Genomic DNA, 12562 nt, shown 5'->3' with positions numbered 1-12562 from the left:
GTGTAAAGGACATATGAAGGTCATTAATGTTTTTTTAAATGGAATCATATATTTTTGATTGCGTACTTGCTTCGGCAGTACATATACTAAAATTGGAACGATACAGAGAAGATTAGCATAGTCCCTGCGCAAGGATGACACGCATATATTTTTGATTGCATCAGCTGATGCTGCTTCATATTTTTTACAAAAAATTATTATTCTAATTGTGTAAAAAAATAATTAGTTTAGGAGATATTTTAATTATAATTTGTTAGGAAATCTCGACTTTCTGGTCAATATTATGAATTCAATGTGATAATGCAGTAGGAGAGCAAGAATTATCAATGTAAATATTTACATTTTCTGTGTTGATAATTCTTGCTCTCCTACTTATTGTGAAATTTAGACTTATTGGTCCATACTTTATCGAAGGATCACTAACCGGACCAAAATATGCACATTTTTTATCAAATACTCTATGGACATTTTTACATGATTTACCATTGCATACACGACAAATAATGTGGATTCAACAGGATGGTTTCCCTGCTCATTATTCAAGAATAGCAAGGGATACATTAAATCGAATGTTCCCAAATCGTTGGATAGGGCGAGGTGGCCCATTCATTTTCCGGCAAGATCACCAGATCTAGCGCCCCTCGACTTTTTCTTGTGGGGCTACTTAAAAAATAAAGTGTACGCTGAGTCTCCGACTACAATGGCCAATATGAGGGATCGTATCATCAATGAGTGTAACAAAATAAGATCAGATACACTAAGCAATGTTAGTGAGTCATTAACTTCTCGATTCAGAAAGTGTTCTGATGCAAATGGTCGCCACTTTGAACCTTTTCTGTAAAGAGATATTACAATTAAAATATCTCCTAAACTAATGATTCTTTTACACAAATAGATTAATACTTTTTTGTAAAGAATATGAAGGAGCATCAGCTGATGCAATAAAAAATGTATGATTCCATTTAAAAAAAACATTAATGACCTTCATATGTCCTTTACACGTCCACATACAAAAAAAATGTACTATCAGAATGTGCCCCTCTCAAAACCATTCAACTTCATCTGAAATATTGTTTGCTATGCGTAATAATAATGACGTAAATCTAGATGGCAAAATGTGGCGACCCACCCTGTATACTACTCGCCATTTACAACGGTTTTAGTAGTAGAGCTTGAGGTCATTCTTCGAACGCGCACGCTGATGACTAGCCAATGTCAGTAAACGCCAAGGATATCTCTCAGAGCAACTGGGGTTCTTCATGTCTTTACTTGCAGGTAATCTTCGAAAGACATTTCCAACCGAACTGGGTGAGGCGTTAGGGGTAATGTGAGATTTTTACTCACAATGACCCCCACGCACGGTGGCCTACTTCAGATGCGCAAGAAGAATCCTGGGAACTCTTACAAAACGAATCCGGTACTTTCTCGGGATTACATACATGCATGCTCCTGGAACAATGGGAAATAAACGAATGTACAAACACTTTTGAAAAATTACGTATATTTCAAAACATAACATAACAATAAAACTCATATTGGACTGGAGCATATCTACAGCACGAGTGTAGCTACAACGTAATAGCTATATTAGATTTGAACAAAGTGATTAAATTATAATACAAGTTGTTAAAATGTAGATTTTAATCATGCGTTGAACATCCTGTCTTACGTATTAATACAAAAATGCGATCAGGCATGCTCTTAACTAAGATTTTCAAAATTTCTTCGCTAATTGCATTCCAGGATTCAATGATAACTTCATTTAGCTGAAACGTTCGTGATAAATTTTCGTAATCGAAAACCCCATAAGTTTTCCATAGGATTTTGATCCAGAAATCATGCTGGCTCTTTCAATAAATTGATATTAGAAATTTCAAACCACGCTGCGGTTTCTTAAGTTTTAGTACTGGGGCATTGTCCTGTTAATACATCCACGCAATTTGATTTCTTGCTCGAATGAAAGGTAACACATGATTTTCGAGTACTTCATATACTCCTAACTATTGATTCTGCAAGAAGGAAAGCCAATTCAAGCTTGTCACTAGAGCAAAGTCCATCCTACGCCATAAGTCAGGGACCGTCCCCCGCCTTAGCATGGTTGGGGCTCCTCAAACGCTTCCTTCCCCCACCAATATTTCTTGGGTGCAGCGCGCACTTTCGTCGTGTTCGCACAAACCGGTGCCGTTGAAAGTACTTTCGAAATATTCGAATATGCCCTGCATATAATTTTGGTTTTTTGTACTACGCAAGTTTTAACGTCTAGACGATGTTTCTCTGAACGTAGAAATGTTTAATATTACATAATATATTTTTAAGATTCAGAAAAGATAAGTATAACTTACTTTTTCACGGGAAAAACGCTGAAAAAAGGATTTTTTATTTTTCTGAGCAATAACGCACCAAACTCAAGAATTTGAAAAAATTTGAGTAAAATATTTAGGACAATATCTGAGTGGTAAATGAAATCTGTTGTAGTGTCTCTTTAATTTCTATATGAAATCTGCATTTTTTCGATTTTTTTTCGTGTTTTTCGTTTTTTGGAACCAGAGTTTGCAATGGAAAAATCTAAAAACGATTCCTAATATGTGGCTTGGTATCCGAAATGTGTCAGATTCTTTTCCAGAATTTTGAATTGTCATTAAATTGGCCAAAAACGGGTTTTTTCGATTTTCCTCTATAACTATCCTTATAGATGAGGTATAGGGCTGGAATTTGGCAGATAGGTTTCTTTTTTGGTAGGCTCGAATTTGACCCTCAAACCCGGCTGTAGCCTTTTTGTCGTAGAATATTAGTAATATAATGTAGTTTATAATACTGCATACAATTTTTACTAAATATATTAATTTATTGTTAAAACTGATGCGTATAAAATATGAATGTCGATATATTTTCCAAAACGCGTGCCATTTGCTAAATGTTTACTTTACTCAATGAAATTAGTGTTAATTAGTTATATTTATTGTTATGAGGCCTTTCGAACCCACAAGAATTTCTTTGAAATAATAACAATTTCTCTCAATTTGTCATGTAAAATGTTTATCAACTTTGATTCATGTTTCCAAAATAGTATAAAAAGGTATCTTAAGTAGTGGGAGAAAAATTTCCTAATGGTAACCTCAGAATGTTTAGAAATTTTGTCAATTCTCTTTCTCAATTTTCCACTTGCAGAATACGGGGTATAAAGATGCTGGGGCGGTTATTAGGGAAAACCCGAAGCAACGGCATTAGATATTCACAGCGATGGCTTCAGTTTTAGTATCGAGACACGGCAAGGAACTCCAAACTGTCCTTAACACTAAAGCTACCGAGCACTGAAAACGACTGACATGCGTTGCCTTATAAAAATAACAGAAGTAAATTTATTTAAACTTTTCCAAATTTCCATTCTAACACACTTGAAAGGAAATTTATAACATTATTGTAAGTGGTCATTCGATCGGTGATGATTTTAGAGTTAATAAATTCAACGGAGATAAATAAGCATACTTATTTAACGAGCGCGAGAAATGTACTGGCAAATCATGGTCTGAAAAATATTTACGAAGTCACGGTTGTATCGTAAACCTGGCTTAAACTTGTGTAACTCTAGCAGAAAGTGATAAGATAATTATAAACAAATACCACTGATAAGTACCACTGATAGCGTATGTGGGTAAATAAAGGCAGTACTCGATGATTCACTTGTGAGTTACCATACAGCGACGAGCAAAAGTATTGTAACGTCGGATGTCCAGTATTACCAGGACATTCCATCCGATTCAAATTTGTTTATCTTTATCTCATCGGACCAAATGACTCTTTTCCAATCCTCCATGAGAGAACTGCTCACCATGCCTATTAGCGGGCAAGGGCGCTCGCCGATGCCCGTGGGCACTGTAGGACACAGCTACGGGCGAGTGAGTTAGCGGAGTGGGGGTAGGCCGTAGTACAGCCGTAGCTGGCGACATAGTGGTTTCGTGCCCGTCGTTCTGTGTACGGGCAGACGCTGAACAGCTCTGCTCCATGGTCCAGTCTTTCTACAAGCTGTCAAAAAATGATGTGTGAAAACCGTCCCAGCGTGATTCTACACCTTAGGATCGGCGAAGATCTGTTATAAATGTTCGCAAAATTAACCTTGACCGACATTTTCAAGGTCAAATTTGGTAAATGACTGTATCATGTTCTATTCATTGAGAGGAACAGAACAAACTTCTCAAAAGAACCGTAGGTAAAAAATGAACCGTTCTCTTAGAAAACGACTTTAAATTTTCGTAAACTATTTTATTCCATATGTGTACAGGGTGTCCCAAGATGGTATAAACGTGGTGGGGGTGATTCTATATGACAAAGCATAGAATTGAGACCTATAGTGTCTTTAAGACTTTTTTCTTCGCGATGAGTATTATAGGATGCAATAAAATTAAATGTTTGGCCTTGAAAATGTCGACCAAGGTCAATTTTGCACCAAACTTTTTTAACAGATCTTCGCCGATATTATGGTGTAGAATCAGGCTGTAATGGTTTTTACACATAATTTCTAGACACCCTATACATATCAACGATTTTTTTCGTTATTCAATAGTCTTATTCGAAAGAGCTGGTTTATGTACCCTTTATTCTGCTTTTAAGCGAATTCTTTTTACCGCCTCGTTCTTTTTCTACTGTCTCTTGTGTCACGGTTCTAGAACAAGAACAATGTTACTTGTATAATATAATCATATTTAATCATTAGAAACGAACTCTATCTATGATTAGATGTGTATAAACTTTATATTAACGTTAACATCATCTACGACGCGGGTTTACACGCGGCGGAGGCAACCCACGGAATACGCGGGAACACGCTAGGCTCATACCTAGTTTCCATGTGCTTGGTGTCTATTAGCGCCGCTGTTGTGCGTGGGCTGAGCAATCCTTCATCATGTTTCGCCTACACATTTTGTCATAAATTCATAAAATCTAATGATAAGTATAAGTTTCCTCTTGTTACTAGAAAACTATTAAAGACAAATAAGTTCTAATCGTTGTAGCTGTGAACAAAACGATACAGCAAGGAGTTAATATAGTAATAATCTTTATTTATTCAGTCGGAATCGGTCGTCGGTTTATATGCGGATTTAGATTCGCAAATTAGTTTAACTTACGCATTCAGCACATACACCCGTTTCCATTCACTCTTCCTTTCTTCCTGTTTCTCCTATTCCTAACTACCTTATTTAACCGACCTACCTATTGCTCTTCCCTCTCCTTTCCTTTTGCAGTCTTTCCATCCAATCTATAATCTTTTTGCCCTGCTTTCTACTCATTACCTCTTCTATGCTAATACTTTTATCGGTTTCCTTGCAATCCCTTATTGGACGTTCTAAATTGCCGAATCTATCTCCGCATAAATCGCAACTCCTTCTTCCTCCTACTTCTCAATACCTGTTCCAGTTTCCTAGGTTTCCGCAACGTGCCTGGACTACTAATTTCTGTCCCATTCCTTCCTTGATCAAATATTCGGGCAAACTTATGATTCTTATGCACTAATCGTCCATGAAGAGATGTCAGTGATTTGGGACAGTGGGGCACATGAGGATCCTCGAGATCCCACTCGTGACGCCAGGCGGACGGACCCCACTCGTACGCTTAGGCTTTGGCGGGAACGGTTGACATAGGTTGAGCTTAGCGTCACCACATCCTCTGTTCTAGTCACACTCAATTCATGCTTTGCTGCCTTCGTCAAGCGATTTGGCCAATAGCGGAAGACGTGTAGCGCGATGTAGGGATATCACGTGGTACCTACAAGTGTCTCACTGCCATCTCCTGGTAGACGATCAGTATTTGTATCTGCTATTGTATGTTAATTGCTCTGTTTTGTTGTACAGCATTTGCCCTTGTATTTTTGTATCCCTCCTTCTTAAGGTATTTGCTATATACCCCTTTTCTTTTCCCATTTCTTCCACTTCTGCTTGACTCAGCCCATTTCTTTTTAAGTAATCTTCTCTTTCCTTCCCACTTGGGGTCTGCATCTTATTCGCCCCCTTTTCTTTCACGCATTCTTTTACTAACACTCTTCCCCAAGGAGTTATTATAGATAAACAAAAGCCAAACGTCGTCTGACGATAAAAGTCGTACTACGCCCAGAACTGTATGTATTGAGCATCATTTGGACGCAGTTGATATACAAAAATCTTCGAAAGAAGCGGCGCGGTGACGCGCAGTGGGTCAGAGTCGCCAAAATGTGGCCAAAAATCGAAGAAATACTCCAATTTAGTTGAAAATCGGTATTCCGGAGGTTTTCAAGTCGCTGATTATGAATCTGATGTCAAAATCATAAAAAACAAGATGGCGGATTCAATATGGCAGATGCGTTACTTAAAAAAATTATCGGATTTCCATGAAAACTAGTATTCCCATATTTTTGGGTCGCTGATTATCAATCTGATGTCAAAATGGTAAAAACAAAATGGCGGTTTGAATATGGCAAATGCATTACTTAAAAAATTGTTGGATTTCCTTAAAACTCTTTCTTGCACGTCATTTGGTAAACCGATTCTTCAAATTGCTAAAAAAAGTCAGGTCTTTTGGTCCGATTTTTAAAAAGTTATATTGCTTTAAAGGGCGTTTGAATATTTTCGCGGGGCAGTGTAGCGACAGCGGAATATAGTTTCGTTTAAATATAAGAATTTTCTTGAGTGTTTATGTATGACAAGTGCACATCCAAATACAATATACGGATAAATCAAAGTTTTGATTTTCACGTTTTAAAAGAATTATTATAATTATTAATTTTGAAATCAAGAATTGTTTGAGTTGCTCATCCGCTATATGTTTTTTGAAATTTTGAAATCAAATTCATAATCAGCGACCCAAAAACCTCCGGAGTATTAATTTTTAACTAAATTAGAGTACTCCTTGTGGTTTGGGTCATGTTTTGGAGATTTGAGTCGTTATCAACGCGTTGGCTATTTATTCTTGTAACTTTTAGATATGTGAGTATATGCAGTAAATCTTTATGTAGCCATCTTAAAGAGGCTCTAGCAAATATTTCTATGCAAAATTGTAATCGTCATTAAACAAAAAAAAAAAAAGACAGGAAAATAGGTGTTTCGGAAGAGACAATTTTTAAAGTGTTGAAATATTTATATACTCTTAAATGTCACACATACGCGTATCTGAAAGAACTGTAACGCCATATATTTAGTTTTGCTGAAATTATTACTCATAAAAAAGTATGACGAGGCAAACAACGTTAATTTCAGGAAGAAATTTCTTATTTTCAAACTTCTCTCATAAAATAATGGGTGACTTATATCAATTTATGTTTATGCTAAAACTTGGTCTATACATTTAAGGAACTATTGGCATAAATTTCATTTAGTTCGAATGTATTCTTTCAATGTAGACATAAAAATGTTAAATAAATAGTATGTACCTTAATTTTTATAAAGAATATAGTGACGTGATAAACACAGTGGAAGATAACGCTGTATGTATAAGTAATAAAGAAGTTAAAAACATAAGCGTGATGAATGTGATATTATAGATTTATATAGATTAAGCGAATATTCTGTACTATGTTTGTTAATAAATAATAGATTTTGTTAGAGAAAAAACAAAATGGTCAGGTTGTGCGTTTCTTTTCTTATATTTCATTTGTATAATCAATCATAAAATTTATATTATTAGAAAAATACAGATACAGTGTTTACTCTATATATGTCCCAAATGCCTAAGCCCCTAGCCGATAAAAGTCCCAGAACTATCCCTACTGCCGCGGGGTATACAGTGAATCCACGTTTTATGTCAGTAGCACGGGTATTGGCGTCTCTTAAGTTAGAAAACCACTATTCTTTGATCCGCGCCGAACATAGAAAAAGACAGCGATACTCGCCGCCAGTTAACGGTCGCTGTGAACTGTAAATAGTTCGTCTTACACGTTATTTGTCAAAGTCACAGCAGGGAAAATGCTGCTGACGAGATCCTATTACATATTCTTTGATGTAGTGCCGAACGAGAAAAGGACAGCGAAGCTCAAGAGCTTTTTTATTTTTCATTTTTTTTTTTCTTACGGGACTTTCACCAAAATATTTGTGGAATTTTTCCGGTTCAAATGATACCAGACATGATACAATTCGGATCATGTTTACACTAATTTTCCGTTAGTATAATTGTGATGGGAAGTAACTTTCATTGTTGATTACACAAGTAAATATCATCGGAATTATTTCATGTTTGGTATAATTTCCATTAGAAAAATGCAACGAATATGTTGGTCAAAGTCCCATAGAAAAATAATGAAAAATAAAGAAGTTTTGTTATTGGATTAGTAGTGGTTTCACACCGATACACCAAACCCGTATTAATTAACATTCCAGGGCGACCGAAGCCTTTAGAGCGTCGCTGTCCTTTTCTACGTTCGACTTGGATCAAAGAATAGTATCTCCTGGCCGATTTATGTTCCTGGCTAGACCCGTGTTTTGGACATATATCGAGTAAACACTGTAAACACGTAAAATGTTAGAATTGGTGCTGATGTACACAACAAATACAAGATTTAACTGCAATCGTATTTCGTATTTCTTGTTTTCTATTGGAAAACGAACTTCAGTTTCACATTTAGAAATATAATTCGTCGATTTGGCATAAGTTTGTTTACGAATGTAGTCGTATATACGGGACTGAATTATTTTAATACCGGTACTACGTTGCAGAGAGACACATCGAAACAAGGTTGCTCGTTGAATAAAATCTCTTTGACATTTTATAATTCGTGACCGGTTGTATCACGTGTCGCACATATACCGTAAAACATTTTCTGAATCTTACGTGCTTAAAATCGCATTTCAATCGAATTGACGGTTTCGTTCCCGTTTCATGTAAAATTCTGGACCGAACTAACGACGAATTGGGACACTTGCCGGTCAAGGTCAAAGAAAAGGAAACAATACTGCGTAAGCTCAGCATTCATCACAAGTCGAAGATAATATGTCCACAAATAGAAACAGACCGGTCTCTGCAGCGTCCAAGTATCTTAAATTGTTTTAAATTGAATATCACAATTATTAGTGTTCACCATTTAACGCTAACTCTATTAGGTCATTATTTTGTTTCATTTTCATTTGGTATTTTTTTTTCTTCGATTTTCTTAGGCTTTCAGTTCAATTTTTATCAACTTCTCAGTGTCATTGCTACATTATAAGTAACAAATGGGTCATAGTATTATAGTGAATGTTGTTCATGAATACTTTAAACATTATTAATTCCCTAATAAATCAACGTATTTAATTAACAGGTGTATACGTTCTGTTGGTTGTCGTATGCTCCAGTTAACTGTCACAGAAGTTAGGAAAGATAAAAAATTGAGGCTGTCATAAATAAAACGAGAGGAGTGTGTAAAAAATTACGGCTGTCAAGTATGAGAAGCGTATTAAAGGGAATACAACAGAAAAAGCTAATTATAAACTGTCCTACGCATCGACACTTAATATCGGATGTATTGATATGCCTGCTTGAATTGAAAGTACGCTGAGATAAAACAAAAATATCCATATTTTCATTGATAAACGTGGATGGCACTTGATGACGCAGGCAATATTTACGATAACTAGCTGATTCCAGAACTCATATCCAAATTTTAATCTTTGCAGCTTTATACGTCACCTCCTGCCTCTTATTATTAATTTATTATAGAACATAGCATACATTTAAGGTCATAGTTCCTGGGAATTTAGTTTTAAGCTAGTTTCTATAGCCGCCTCGTTATTAAACTTACATAATATCCCGCAACTGAATAGTATATTAGTGCGACGATGATGCATCTTACAAAAGTGTAATGAATTTGGACAAACTTCAAATTTATGAATTTATAGTTTGTAGCCACTCGCTTGTACCGATACTCATTTCCTAATCTCAACACGTATTTCCTCATTGAAATATTTTGAAAATATTAAAAGAATTAGTTTTAAAATATTAAAAGAACTACTTTTAAAATATTAAAAGAAGTATTTTTGAAATGATATGACAAATTATACGGTAAAAAATTGGAATGAAATATGCAACTTATGAAATAAAAAACGTAGTCTAACGCGGGGTTCCGATCGATGTCAAAAATGTTCCCAGAAGTTCCGCAGTCGGACACTAAAGCACTGCGCAAATCTGCAGCGTTCAAAGCGTAACAAAGACATAGGAACACTACGCGCGTATCACAATTTTCCTTCATTTTGAATTTCATTTTTTAGATTTACGCTCTGCTTCTCTGGATGTAAAAATGTTTAATCACTTAACGACGAATTCTTTAAAAGTGAAGAAAATGATTAAATTTTTTTGTTAAAATACTATCAGTGCGTCCATACAATCAGGTTGAAAATGTTGCCACAACATTTATAAAGATATAAAATTTTTTCTTTTATTAAGAAATAACAAAAAAAAAATTTACCCCTCGGTGCAGGATTCGATTTAGGGCCAAAATATCCGCAGCCAGAGAGCATACCGCCTGCACCAACCGAAACTCTTTAGAATCATTCTCGTACATTGATATAACGCAAATAAAATATTTTATATAGCACTTCTAAGTTTGTACATTATTTTTCCAAATATAAAAATGTTTAATAGTACATAAGACACCTACAGAAAGGTAAAGAGGCATCGAAAAATTGGATTCTGATTTTCTTAAACGACGATGCAATTCATAGACAATTCTGTAAGAAACTATGAGCAATGGTATCAACAATATCTCATTACAGAATTTTTATAAAACTGGTATCTCCAAAACTTCAATATGAAATATGGATTTTCTTCGAATTGTTAGATTTCCAATATTTTTAAACATGTTTGCGTAATTCGAAAACTCTGAAAAAATACACATTAATAATCACGATGAGACGCAAATATCATAATAATATAATTGTGGTACTCTGAAAAGTTCAATATAAAATCGGCAATTTTATGGTTCCGAATTTTTTGAAAAATCGATTTTGCAGCCAAAAAGTCTGAAATAATTAACTGTCATGTGTGCTATTAGGTAGAGTGTTAATGAATTTCCGATTTTTTGAGGTTTTTGATTTTTTACAATCAGCATTTTCAACTTAAAAATTTGAATTAATTACAGTATATGTATCTAGGTATTTCATATTTGTTCAATTTTTTCAGAATTTTCGCACGTCGCTAAATTGGTCAAAAACTAATTTTTTTTTCAGTTTTCACCATAACTACCCTTCCGGTCGAGATATAGTATGACGAAGATATAGTATAGAATGGTGTACAGGTCGCTTAACCGTTTGAGTCCCAGGGGTCTCGCGATAGCGCTTGTCTTTATCGATTGCGAAGAGGCCTAAGCGGCGTGATAACAATCAGACGGTTAATTTGGTCGAAGGGCATTTTTGGCCATCTGATCCGGTTATAGCCTTTGTCTTCAGTACTTTTTTCATGCGACTGTAAATAACTGATTGTAATATATTTATGTGTTCCCATTTAAATCGTTACATTCTTAACATAAAGTACTCTGAAGTAACACGTTTAAGACTACAGGGATTGGAAAAATAAAAAACAAAGGATTTGTTTACTTTCTAAAGTAGGTCCCCTTAAATCTACTATGTAGGTATGTAGAGCATGTAAAACGGTAAAAGCTAAGGTATTTACTTCCGTACACAGAAACTCAAAACACCCATTACAAACCATACGTACTACAAATATCACTATGCTAATGTAATGTATCAGTATGCTATGGTAAATGTAGTTTCGTGCCATTTCAAATGAATGATTACACAACAATCGTCCATCTTGAACGCGGCAGTCTCATTTGTGGTTTGCGCCAGTGCCACCTCTATATTTCAAAAACGAAAGCGAATCGAATCATCGTGTATAATACCATGTTTTACTTGAAGTACATACATATCTTGCATGTGACATAGAATATACAGGGTATTTTATCTAACTTGACCGTCTTAAATATCTCGTTTATTTTTTATGGTGAGGAAAAAAAGTTTAGAGGAAAAGGGTATTCGATAGGTAAAAATGTGATGTGACAATTAAAAAAAGTTACTCAAGGTTACTGTTTTCGAGATTTCAAGGTCATCGAAGTTTTTTTTAAATGGGACTACATATTTTTATTACAACAGTCTTATAGCTCATTAAAAAAGAGAACGTCACGTGACCTTCAATGAGAAAATCCTGAAATGTTTGCCATTAATTTCAATACTCGTTCGGGGATGGTTAAGGAAGGAATTTCAATTTCATTGGAGCAGTGTGTCGTGTAATTGTTCCTAATGCTTGTAAACAGACTTTCGCTTTGCCAAATGTATTGAGGTTAATGGTGCAGATTTTGAACACCTTCTCAAATAAATATTTTGCATTGAAACATACAAATCTTACATTTACCTTCTCCTTATAAAAACATGATTTTCTCGTTGAAGGTCACGCGAAGGTCAATATGTTGCACATTGTTGAATTTCTTTTTTTACGAGTTATAAGACTGTTGTAATGAGAATATCACAATATCAAAATGTCACATATGAAAAAACTTCGATGACCTTAAAATCTCGAAAAAAGTGACCTTGAGACCATTGTTTTACCTATCACCGCATTTGCCCCTTCGAACCGA

General features: G+C 35.2%; 1 protein-coding gene and 1 pseudogene across 1 annotated transcript in view; both read left to right on the top strand.

Annotated features, from left to right (window-relative positions):
• Positions 1 to 12562, top strand: part of LOC143360931 (neuronal calcium sensor 2) — a 602579-nt gene that overhangs the window by 7548 nt on the left and 582469 nt on the right. The window lies entirely within an intron of this gene.
• On the top strand, positions 63 to 185 carry LOC143361179 (U6 spliceosomal RNA; annotated as a pseudogene).

The sequence above is a fragment of the Halictus rubicundus genome, chromosome 14, assembly GCF_050948215.1.
Source record: "Halictus rubicundus isolate RS-2024b chromosome 14, iyHalRubi1_principal, whole genome shotgun sequence".
Lineage (NCBI taxonomy): Eukaryota > Metazoa > Arthropoda > Insecta > Hymenoptera > Halictidae > Halictus > Halictus rubicundus.
The sequence above is the reverse complement of the archived record's forward strand: the minus strand, read 5'-3'. Positions and strand labels throughout refer to the sequence as shown.